Consider the following 13,914-nt stretch of genomic DNA (forward strand, 5'->3'; position numbering starts at 1 on the left):
ATGTGCGCTCAAGACTGTCTATGGGATATGCTGAATGGTAATGAAATTCTCTTTTTATTGAAATGTTTTTTTTTTTTACATTTAATACATCATTATGGTTATATGATACACTTTCTTATTTTGGCTAGGTGGATCAAAATTCGATGGTGAAACATTTTGGGAAGAAACTGAAGCAGACGATGAGGTGATCAACATGGAGGAAGATACTTGATAAGAAATAATTAAGAACTAAAATGAGTGATGCTCGTTTATAGACCAATTTGTTTTTCTTTGCTTGTTTTACGATGAATTTATGAGTTTAAAATTTAAAATTATTATTATTATTATTGGTTGAACTTAGGTATTGATTATTAAATTAACTCATCATATTTGAGCTTAATGTTATGGGTAACCCGTAAAAAACCCGCCTCGTACGGTTATTTCCCATACCCGCCCCGTCCCAGATCAAACGGGTAATGCGAAGGGTGTGGGTTTTTTTTTGAACGGGGCAGTGACTGGGATACAAGATCCCCGCCCCATACCCGCCCCATGACCATCCCTACCTCCCAATTTCTTTCTTTAGATTCAATTTTCTACGGATTTTTATTTTGTACTTTTACTATTTTAGCCTCATTTAATTTAGAGGATATTTTTGAGAAAGTTATACAAATAAGGGTAAAGTCGGATTTTGAAAATTTGCAGCTTCATTTTACTGTTCATGAACAGTACTAAGGGGAGTTTCCTTTATAATAGTTATAGATATGTCAAACTTTGAATCTTCATGCGACAATGTAGATTTTTAAGTCACGCGGTGGGTTTTGATTCACAATAAACATTTGGGATTTGCGATGTTAAGGCACAAGGATTATTCTTAAATCTCTAGATAAATTTCAAATCACCACCACATCAGAATTTTTGGGTGCTAAAAGAGATTTTGGATTATTGGGTCGATTTTGGGCATAATACACACTTGAGGTCATGAAATAAAAGTGGCTTACCGTGAAATATGTCAGAGTCATAAAAATATTTGACTCACAAAAGTATTCCGAGGGGCAGAGAGACTCGATCATAGGAAGTTGGACTACGTACCTACGTAATTAATTTTCGCCAAAGTGATGTTCAAATTGTTTAGGAAGAACACATTCTTTAAGGATGCTTATATTTTGCGGGGCTTTTCGTATAAGATAGGGTTAGTTTAAACTAAATCCCATATGCATATCTTTTATGTAATGACCGAAATATCCTTCTTTAATTAGGTGTTAACACAGTTAAGTTAGGTAAATTAATAAATGTTAGTTTCTAAATTAAATTAATGATATTAAATTCTAGATTAATGTTAGTGTTAGAGGATTGGAGTTATGAATTTTTAAACAGGAACAGGAAGAAGAAACAGTTTTAGAGGATATTTTGACAACCTAACAAATGAACTATTTTAGTAACGAACACGAAGTGGGTGAATATTCACCTCACAAAATAAAGAAAGTATTCATGAATATTAATAACTATAAGGTGTTGGGTAAACTTTAGAAAATGCTAGGTTAAACTTTTTTGACCTAGACGAACCACATTGTTTTGGGACACAATATATAAATTTGGTTGATAATTAGGGAACCTAGCCGACTCTAGAAATCAAAGTTTGGCGAATTAATTTCTGAAATCGACTAGGAATTTGTTACGACCTAGCCAATTGTCTTAGTTCACTGACATAAAAATCTAATAGATTTGGTCAAAAATTATAACCTAGACAGCTTACTAAGCATCGGTTGTGTTTAGTTTTTCCACCTAGCATATTTTTTTAGTATCTGTGTTACTTATTCTTCTGACGTGTTGATATATTTTGTAGACTATACAAGATGCAGACAATGATCCACTTAAACATGTTCATGTTTTTCATATATGAAGATACTTCTAATTAACAGTATGCCTATGACTTAACCGGTTACCGGTTTATTCAATCTTTGGAAGTTGTTAATTCCTGCAATTTTCTCTTATCTTCCTTAATACTTTTTTCATCTCTAACTCTATTTTACAAAGTTGTTAATTTTGCATTTTTTTTGCATGCATCTTAGATGAAAGGTGGACCGGGTTTTCTCCAATATGATTAAAGAAAAGTTGAAAAATAGAGAAATCATTCATTTTCGTCCGAAGTTTAACTGATCTCGATAGGGTGAAATTCGAGTTAAAAGATTCTTTTGATGTGTTGTTATCAGCAGAGTAGCTTACAATGGGGAAAAATGGAAAGAGAGTCGAAACGATTTGCATACCATAACTATTCACTTTTAAAACAACAATTTCATGTGTTGTTATCAGCAGAGTAGCTTAATGGGGGAAAACGGAAAGAGAGTCAAAACGATTTGCATATTATAACTATTCACTTTTAAAACAACAATTTTATGTGTTGTTATCAGCATAGTAGCTTATAATGGGGGAAATGGAAAGAGAGTCGAAGCGATTTGCATACCATAGCTATTCACTTTTAAAACAACAATTTCATGCGCATGAAATACAAATTGTAGACTATGGACCATAAGAGGAAATCAAATGATGTTGTAGAAGACCTAAACCCTGTTAGCTTAAAGTTAATCCTTAGAACTTTAGACTTCTCTCAATGAAATTAAAAATTTGCACAAGCAACTTTGTTTAAAATTTGAAGAAGCAGAAATAAGTCTTCAGACATTCATGGTAAGTTCTTAATGTATTAGAATGAGTTTTTCCTGTAATTTTTAAGAGCATGAGGTTGATCTAGTTTCTAATAAATTTCTCTTCTTTTCTGTGGTGTGAATGTAGTTATTAAACAGAATGAAACTAAGTCGCCTAATATGGTGATGCAATGGAAAATTGCATATGGTAATTTCTAACAATATAATGTAATTATCGCGCGTATTGTAATTTTCTATTTGTAGATGTATGTATTAAAAGTCTTAAGAGAAACTAACCTTTTAGCTGTTTTAGAGAGCCTCATGAATTTATTCACTCGATGTTATAATCCATTGCATGATACAAATCAAGCTTGTTACTGAGTTGCATATGTTGTCCAACTACGATTATGTGTCAAGTATCTTCATGTGGACATTATATCATAAAGTTATGAACCGGAAATACCTATTACAAATTTTTGAACTTGAAATTTTAAACTTATATTTACGAACATATTTGATGTAGAGTCATGAGCAGACAACTTTGTGAAAAAGATATTCCTTTGGAATAATTATTCCATGAGATGTGTATCATTTGTTTTTACCATGCACATTTTATAACTAAGTTAATATTAATGAACATAGTAAACATATTAAGATGATATGAAGACATTATCGGTTTTGTCTTTTTTTTTGTCTTTTTTTTTCTATTTTATTTAAATGTTGTAATACTTATATATTGTTAGATATGGTAACAGAAAAATGAAAATAATCTTTGAGTCTTCTGTATCATCAGTAGTCATCTAGTCTTGAAGTGTTGTATTTCAAACATCCGATCTTCAATTTATTAATGGCATTGAAGAATCTTTCTTCTGGGGTAAGCTTCCCATGCCCCCTTTCATCTCTAACTCGATATCCAGGTTCCTTTATTTTCTCTACAGAGGTAATTACCTTCCTTGGTGTACGTAAAGGAATTTTACATCTATTCAGTTTGAATTCAAATTGGTTTCTCACTCGTCTTCTTCATCTGGCCGATTTGGGTCGATAAACATCTGAATAGAAGATGTACAGTCTACAATTACTCAGAAACAAGCCATTAATCAGTTGTAAGCTTTGGCAATACAATAGTAAAACCACCCTTGAAATTCATGATAGAGAGGTGATACTCCCCGATTATCTTGAGACACTAGCAAACTGGAAATGATCTACATAAAAAAAAACTAACGCAATGCCACGACATGCATAAAGACCATCATAAGTACGCAACAACTTACTAAACTTACATCATCATAATCAAAATCTGTATAAATACAACAAAGCAATTAAAAAAACAACAAAGATGCACTATTAAACATCGAAATAAACATATGTTAACATGATTAAAATATATATATTAACGAATAAAAATACATGCCGCAAAAGTAAAATGCAACTCAACCATCAAATCTAAACCTTTTTAAAGTAACTTATGAGATTATATGATCTCTGTAAGTTACTTTACATGAATTAGCAATTTGATGTGTGTTTTGTAAATAGCTTCTCGAAATCGATATCTACCCATAAGAAGTTGTTCTTCTTGCATAACAACTATAACCGAATTCATTCATGCATGAATATATTTATCAGAGAAATAATTCAATCATATTTACATAAGAGACATCGATTTTCAATGATATATGGTTGATAATCCATAAAATATGTATAGCTTTTCAAACCAAATTTCAAAGCCTCATCAACTTCAAAACATTTGACACCCAAGAACGCTAATTTTTGGAAGGCAAAACCTTTCATATAATAGTTAACTACAGGGTTATGAGTTGCTGGCATAAACTTGGTGACTTGGTATAACTCTTGGAAGCATCAGTTAAACATTCCATACATTCTAAATTCATACCCAAAAGATTATGGGCAGTTTCCAATTTACCCGTGATATAGTGCATATTTGGTGGTTCTATTTCTAGGGAAATTGAGTGAATGTAAGAGAAACCTGCATTTGATGACCATACAAACATATCGAGCAATTAATATAACGGAGAGTCGTAAAATATATTTTAAACTTCATATACAAATTCCCTAACTAACACAACAAAACCTAGGAGATGTGGATTATTATAGTTAAAATCTAGTATCACAAATCTTAAACATCCAACACCCGTGTAATCAATGGATGTAGTTCACTAGACAGTATATATCATCGTCGACTATCTTATTATAAATTTTACGGGCGATGATTTTTGTGTTAACTTCAAGTTTAGGTATACCCTTTCACAATTGGTGTATAAAGTATGGATAAACCATGATACATGGTTATTTTAGATAAAAGAGAGTATGAAGTTATGACATATGAATTAAACATTTTGATTAACCAAATGAATGATACCTTGTATTACGATCGTGGTTTATATCTTGAAAAATCGCTTTTTAGCTTATTTCAATTAGATATCAGATGCAACTTGCATTACTCTAGTCTTCAACTTTCACAAAATAAAACGAAAAGTTTAATTTTGTTCATGCATAATAAATGAACAATCTTACATTGTAGGTGATGTGTTCTCAAAGTTGTTGTAGATAGTGATAAAAGGGTTGTTTTAAGACTTGTGAAGGCAATGAATTTTAGACTTAATAAAAATTTAAAAACAAATAAAACTTATTACAAAATTTACTTCAAGATATTAGAAAACAACCAAGACAATGATTTCACTATTACACATGAATAAATTATGGTAAACAATCCAAAACTCCAATTATCTTTTAAGACTCTTATTTCTTAATTCACAAATAATCTGGAAAATTCTCAAAAATTAATTGTATCCCTAAGCATAGATTATCCAAACAAAGCATAACCTATCTAATTGAATCACAACTAATGAAGAATTTTTTTGCAAACAATTAAAAACTCTGCAAAAGCAGTGATTGAGTGAATTATAAATTATAAATTAGAGAGAATAAATAATTACCAATTATTCATGCGTAAATAGCTTCCTCATTGTCTTGGTTGTGAGAGAATTAGCCGCTCATCATGTTGGAAAACCTCTCAAATAATTTCATTGATGCTCAAAAATGGTTTACAAATGATGAGACTATGAGAAATACAATAAAACCGGGTTTGTAACAATTATATTTGTTACAAACCAGAGAATTACGACCCTCGGTAAAATAAGACTGTTGACGCTGTGTCGCAAAAACTGTAGTAAATAAGTCTGCTGCAGATGTACGACCATCAGCTGGGAGTCGTTATCACTGTTGATAAACGACTGTCCTGGTCGGTCCGTTCTTCGCGTTCTTCAGAAATGCAGTAGCAGAAAATGGCAGCTCTGCAACTTTGGTGTTTAAGCTCTGTGGTGTTCTAAAACCTCCGAAACTCTCCCTCCGGCCTCTCTAAGTCCCCATCACCCTATATATACTCCAAAGGACCAAAATATCTCGCAGTAATGTCTCCAAATTCTCTCACAGCAAAGCCATTACTCGGGAATATATTATTTCCAAAATTATGGTTTTATATCCTTCTTTACTTCCTTCACGCGTCTATCGCAACTAAGAGTCCTCCATACACGTTCAGTACACGAATTATAGTCCCAGCAGCACACGCCATTCATAGCAAATCCTGTGAAAAACTCTCCCACGAACGTGTAGCTCTGTTTCCTCATCGCGGAATATCCAGCCAAATTGGATCGAACCAAAGGCCCATACCAAGCCTTTTAGGCTATATCACGTCCACCCATGAAGTTTCAGCGATTTAGTCTACCTCTAACCCATCCAAAATCCGATCGAGAAAACTGCCAGGAGTGAACTCTTCTTCCCGCCAAAAATGAATTTGAAATGAAGAAGAAGGGTTTCCCCCTATCCGGTTCTGGGGTGCGGTTAGAAGCTGCCTAGAAATGGGGAGCCCCTTAGTAATTAGGTTACCCCTTATCCAAAGTGAGGGTCCGTATAGCAAATGTCCTCCAAGGGTGCTACGGGCAACTTTTCGAGCCGAAATTTCCAAAAAAAATTATTTCCAAAAAAATACCTACAAACACACAAAACACCATAATAAGGACGAAAATGAGTACTAACAATACGAAACATTGAGGACAAATTAGACACATAAATGCGTCTATCAAATACCCCCAAACTTATTATTTGCTAGTCCTCGAGCAAAACTAAAAAAATAAAACCGAGTTAATCTCGGGAGGGTTTACCAGAGGTGTACCCACAAAACCATTACTTCTAATTGGTCACAAGTATCCAAAGAGCTATGAGGACATACATATTCTCAACCTATCTCCAAGTAACTAGAATGCCAGAGAAATTAAAGGTGTCAGCTCTAAAGCTGACTGAAGAAAAGGGGAGACACATCCGCAACACTGCTAGATAAAGATATATCCGCTACACAGCTAGATAAATATTGTAAGATGCGTCCGCTGCTTTACAGCTGGATAAGATTAGGAGAGAGATAAAGATGAGAGGGGCATCTGCTACACAGATGGACTAATTACGTGTGATGAGTTAAACCAGTGCTAGAAAGATCTTGTGCCAGATTGAAAGCGGACTAACAAAGCAACCAAATGTATCTTTATTCGACTCTCTCATAGTGCTCAGTAGAAACAACGTCTTCTTCGGTCTTCAACTGTTGATGATAAACTATCGAACCTCATAGAACCTTGACAATTAACTTTTCTCTTCGATTTCTTGCTTGACTTATAAATTTCTACTTCCCTTTTGCCTTAACAATTACTTTTTTTTTTTTTTTTTTTTAATAAAAACAAAAAAATTACAAGACAACAATTTACATGGCCATGAGAGAAGGACTTTCAAAACTTGGATCTTCGCAACTTGTGATGTCTTGGTATCATGGATTCTAACAACTTATATCATTCGCTCTTATAACTTCAACTTTGATTTTTGAATCATTCTTTTCTATTGTTGCTTCTAAACCTAAAACGTCTTCAACTTTCTTCATAGATTTTGATATCGCTCGCTTGTTGATGATGAAAAGTTTCTACTGAGAGAGAGTCGCAATCCAGTAACTAAGACTACATTGTGAGGTTGTTTTTGTCTTTCTGGCATTTCCTGACCTACTTGCCTTTCCATCATGTATGGTTAGGTCCATCACGGTTACCCTCTAAAAGGAAAAAGTTCTCTTCTGAATTTCAAGGATCTCAATGTCTTTTTCTCTAATGTCTCAAAAGGTTGTTATCCCTAGCATTCCAATTTTATATTTTTCGGTGAGAAATAATATGTAAACTTAGCTAACCGGATACCATGTGACGCTATAATTTTCAAAAGTGCAACTAAAAAGTTCTTCCCCACCCCCACCTCCAAACTTAAATCTAACATTGTCCTCAATGTTTCTAATGAAAGAGCAATACCAAAAGTAAAATAACACGAGGAGAAGTTGGAAAGATAGTACCTGGGTGAAGAAAATCAAAAACTAATATACAACATACAACTTCCTCGATGGTCAATCAAGGGTAAACAGGGTCCTCCAGAGGGACCTCCTCAACATCACTTGTAGGAAAGGGATCTAAAAAGGGTTTCAATCTCTGACCGTTAACCTTCGAAGAACTACTACCATCCGATGTCTCAATTTCAACAGCTCCATGAGGAAAGACAGTGCGAACAATAAAAGGACCCGTCCACCGAGAACGTAACTTCCCAGGGAAGAGATGTAAACGGGTATCATACAGAAGAAATTTTTGACATGGAGAAAATGACTTCCGTAAAATATTTCTATCATGCACATGTTTCATTTTGTTCTTATACTCCTTCGCACTATCGTCAGCATCTATACGAATCTCGTCCAACTCATTGAGCTGGAGTTTCCTATGGGCTCCTACCTTGTCAAGTGAAAAATTTAGCTGCTTAACAGCCCAATAAGCTCTATGTTCTAACTCAACAGGTAAATGGCATGCCTTGCCATACACAAGCCGGTAACGCGACATTCCAATGGGGGTCTTAAACGCAGTACGGTAAGCCTAGACGACCAGTCTTTCCGATTAGGATTAACTGTTTTCTCTAATATACGTTTTATCTCCCTATTGGAAACCTCTACCTGACCACTAGTCTGCGGATGATACGGGGTAGCTACCTTATGTGTAATACCATATTTTTGTCATCAGAAGCCTAAAAGGTCCATTACAAAAGTGCGACCCTCCATCACTAATTATAGATCGTGGTGTACCAAAATGTGTAAATATATTATTTTTCAAGAATTCAATCACAACCCTATGGTCATTGGTTTTACACGCAACCGCCTCAATCCACTTAGAGACATAGTCTACGGCGACAAGGATGTATAGGTTTCCAAAATAATTAGGAAACAGACCCATAAAGTCAATACCCCACACATCAAAGACCTCAACAACTATAAATAGGGTTCAAGGGCATCATGTTCCTACGGGAAATGGTTCATAATTTCTGGCAACGCTCACAAGTAACACAGTAACTATGGGAGTCTTTAAACAACGAAGGCCAACAGAATCCACACTGCAATATCTTAGCAACAGTCTTCTTAGCACTAAAGTGACCTCCACAAGCATGATCATGACAAAAGGAAATAATACTGGAATGGTCACTCTCAGGTATACATCTCCTAATAATCTGGTCTGGATAATACTTAAACAAATAAGGATCATTCCAAAAGAAGTGCTTAACCTCGGCTAAAAACCTAGAACGATCTTGTTGGGGCATTCGACCAGTAACAAGATAATTCACTATATTCGCATACCAAGTTGTTTGGGTGACAAAGAACAGTTGTTCATCAGGAAAGCTATCCCTTATAGGAAGGGATTCATCATGGAAATCAACAACTAGCCTAGACAAGTGGTCTGCTACTACATTTTCGGCACTCTTTTTGTCTATAATGTTTGGAGAAAACTCTTGCAACAAAAGTATCCACCTAATCAATCTAGGTTTCGTATCCTTCTCAGACAAAAGATATTTCAAAGCAACATGATCAGTATATATGACGATCTTAGAACCTAAGAGGTAGGGTCTAAACTTGTTTAAGGCAAACACAATGGCTAACAGTTCCTTCTCGGTAGTGGTATAGTTCAACTGGGCATCATTCAGAGTTTTGCTAGCATAGTAAATCACATGAAGTAATTTGTTTTCTCGCTGACCTAGCACAACACCAATAGCATAATCTGAAGCATCACACATGATCTCAAAGGGTAAGTTCTAGTTGGGTGCCTGGAATATGGGGACGGTAGTGAGTAAAGTCTTAAGCTTCTCAAAAGCCTCTAAACAAGCATCATCAAAGACAAACTTAACATCTTTTGCAAGCAAGTTGCAAAGAGGTCTAGAAATCAAGCTAAAATCCTTAATGAATCGACGATAAAAACCTGCATGCCCTAAGAATGACCTAATATCTCTTACGGTTTTTGGGACCTGTAAAGTCTTGATAAGATCAACTTTGGCTTTATCTACCTTTATACCCTTAGAAGATACGATGTGCCCTAAGACAATTCCTGATCGAACCATGAAATGACATTTCTCCCAATTAAGCACTAGATTCTTTTCCTTACACCTAGTCAACACTAATGACAAATGATGCAAGCACTCATCGAAAGACGAACCAAACACTGAAAAATCATCCATAAAGACCTCTAAAAACTTTTCTACCATATCGGAAAATATGCTCATCATGCAACGCTGAAAAGTCGCAGGGGCGTTACATAGCCCGAAAGGCATGCGTCTATACGCAAAGGTACCAAAGGGACAAGTAAAAGTAGTTTTTTCTTGGTCTTCTGGGGCAATAACGATCTGATTGTAGCCTGAGTAGCCATCTAGAAAACAGTAATGACTATGTCCAGCTAATCTCTCTAGCATTTGGTCGATAAAGGGAAGGGGAAAGTGGTCCTTCCTAGTGACCTTGTTCAATTTCCTATAGTCAATACAAACACGCCAACCCGTGGTCACTCGGGTCGGGATTAACTCATTGTTATCATTCTGGACTACAGTAATACCGGATTTCTTGGGAACAACCTGAACGGGGCTGACCCACTTACTGTCTGAAATGGGGTAGATAATGCCTGCATCTAACAGCTTAAGAACCTCGGTTCGAACTACTTCTTTCATATTAGGGTTTAGTCTTCGTTGCATCTCCCTAGAAGGTTTGGTATCTTCCTCTAAATAGATCTGATGCATACAAACAGTAGGACTTATACCCTTAATGTCTGCTATGGTCCACCCTAAAGCTTCCTTGTTGTTTTGAAGGACGGTCACTAGCCTACTTTCCTGATCACTATCCAAGTCGGAAGCAACAATCACAGGTAAAGTTTCAGACGGGCCTAAAAACACATACTTCAGGGTATCTGGCAATGGTTTTAGGTCCAACTTAGGAGGCTCTTCTAACGAAGGAACTAGGGTAGACTTAGAAACTGGTAGTGGTTCGAACTTAGGTTTCCATCCGTTACTAGTGTCTAACAAAGGGGTTGAATCTAACAAAGCATTCACCTCATTAATCACATTATCATCATCGAAATCAATCCCAAAGTGAGCTAGGCATTTCTCTAACGGATCTTCTAACAAAGTGTTTGGTAATGACTCCTCGACTAATGTTCCTATCATGTTTACCTCTTCTATGCTCGAGTCATCTAGTTCAGAGGGTAGCTTACTAATATGAAAGACGTTCAGCTCAATAGTCATATTACCAAAAGACAAATTCATAATACCAGTTCGACAATTAATGATCGCATTGGATGTTGCTAAAAATGGGCGACCTAAAATCACTGGTATCTGGTTCTCTGGGTCAGGGACAGGTTGGGTATCTAGGATAACAAAATCCACTGGATAAATAAACTTGTCGACCTCAATAAGAACATCCTCGATCACACCACGAGGAATTTTAACGGACCTATCAGCTAACTGAAGTGTCATCTGGGTAGGTTTCATATCACCAAGTCCTAGCTTGAGGTACACATGGTATGGAAGTAAATTCACACTGGCTCCTAAGTCAAGCAAAGCTTTCTCAACACGGTATTTACCTATTGTGCAAGAAATGGTAGGGGACCCTGGGTCTTTATACTTAGGAGTAGTGGTATTCTGAATAATGGAACTCACGTGACTAGCTAGGAAGGCTTTCTTTTGGACACTAAGCTTACGCTTTCGTGTACACAAGTCCTTAAGAAACTTAGCATAAGCGGGAATCTGCTTAATCGCATCCAACAATGGTAGGTTGATAGTAACCTGCTTAAAAACCTCCAATATCATTAAAGTTCGACTCGCTCTTAGTTGGAACTAGCAGCTGGGGAAACGGGGCTCTGGGAACAAAGCCGGGCTCAGCAGGACCCTCATTGGTCTTTTTAGAGACTCTATCAGTCTCCTCATTTTCTGGCTCAGAAGGGTGAACTACAACATGTTCACTATCAGGCATGGCAACCTTATTGTCAACTTTCTTTCCACTCCTAAGGGTTGTAATAGAGTTCACATGATTGTACGATTTCTCTGCTTTAGGATTGGGTTGAGTTTGACTAGGAAACTTACCTTTTTCCCTCAAAGATTCATTTATCTGACTAACCTGGTTTTTTAACTCAGAAATATCTTGGGAGTTAGCATAACCTATATTTTTACTTTCTTCTATCCCTTGAGAAACCATTAGGTTGATCTTATTAGAGTTTTTAATAAACGAGGCTAGAGTGTCTTCTAAACATGTGATCTTTTTATCCGAAGTGTTCTGAAACTGGGGTTGACCTGAAGAGTTCTTAGCATAACCAAAACCTGGGGGAGGCTGAGAATTACTAGACTGACCTTGATTCTGGCCCTTAGACCAAGAAAATTAGGATGGTTTCTCCAACCAAGGTTGTAGGTTTCTGAGTATGGGACAAACTTCTGACGGTTCTCAAACCTAGCGTTGTTATAGACAACATGGGCTTGTTCTTCACTAACATGACCTTCCCAAAACGATTTATTGGGCTCTACTCCACAACTAGAGACTTGAGCGGCTCTAATCCTATCATCAGGTTCAACAAGAGACCTATAATTAGGCTGATTCAATTCCAAAGCTTCTAACCTTCTATACAAAGCAGCAAACTTAGCATCTGACTCGAAGCTTGTATCTACCACATTGGTGCTACTTCTATTGACCAAGAGTCTTTTAGGGGGTTCAACACAAGACTCCCACTGTTGGGATTTTTCAGCGATAGCTCCTAAGAAGGTAAAATCATCATCAACATTTTTACTGGTGAAATCACCAGCACACATAGACTCGACCATGGATTTGGTCGAATAGTCTAAACCATTATAAATAATCTCAACAAGTTTCATTTTATCAAATCCATGGTGAGGACACTGGGATAGGAGATCATTGAATCTCTCTAAAATCCTATAAAGAGAATCTCCCTCTTGTTGCACACTAGCACTAATTTTCTGCCTAACAGCTGCAGTTTTATGCTTAGGGTAGAATTTCATATAGAAAGCAGCAACAAGTTCCTTCCATGTTTCAATGGACTCAGGTGGTAGGTTGTTCATCCAGGTCTTGGCTTTATCTCTCAAGGAAAAGGGAAACATCTTAAGTATCAAAACTTCATCAGTGAGGTCTTTTATTCTAACTGTCCCACAAATTTCCTCAAAGTCCCTAATATGAAAATAAGGGTTCTCATCATCTTTTCCTAAGAACATAGGGGTCATATGAAGAATACTAGGTTTTATCTCGAAATTAGCCGTACTGGCTGGCAATTTAATGCACGAAGCTCGGTTGGTCCTAGTTGGGAACATGTAATCTTTCAAAGTTGACATCGCTGGCACAGCTGAAGTACTAGGGGTACTTTCCTCACGAAGAGACAGATTCTCAAAACTAAAGTTTCCAAAAACAGGGATCTCAAAAGAAGAGTCTTCGAGCTCCCCGCTTTCACAAGAAGAACTTCTAGGCTCGTCACTAATCAAACGGACAAAAGTATTTCTTTTCCAAGCCTTTTCGGGCATACACTAACAAAAGAAAAAGAAAAAAAAAAGTCCTAAAAGGAAGGGAAGTTCTATGCAAACACAAACAAGGCTGACTCCACCACAGCAAACCTACTGATTTCTAGCAAACAAAAAGCATGATGGGCCACTTCGATTGTTTCTAGACAAGCTTCTAATCCTTCGAATGGGAATTTGTTAAAATTTGAGCAAACCCCTCTGGAATCAATCCGAGTCAAAGTAAGTTGAATTGAGGCGAGGGAAGCTCAGTGGATCTTTGATACCCAAGGCCTCACCGCTATCACAAGGCGGTGCAGTCACGCATTCAACTCACAGAAACCATCATGAACTTCGAAGTATGCTAAAAGAGTAACCAATATTTTTCGAACGACTTTCCTACTAAGCTTTTTACCCTATA

Source organism: Papaver somniferum, unplaced genomic scaffold, assembly GCF_003573695.1.
Source record: "Papaver somniferum cultivar HN1 unplaced genomic scaffold, ASM357369v1 unplaced-scaffold_43, whole genome shotgun sequence".
Classification (NCBI taxonomy): domain Eukaryota; kingdom Viridiplantae; phylum Streptophyta; class Magnoliopsida; order Ranunculales; family Papaveraceae; genus Papaver; species Papaver somniferum.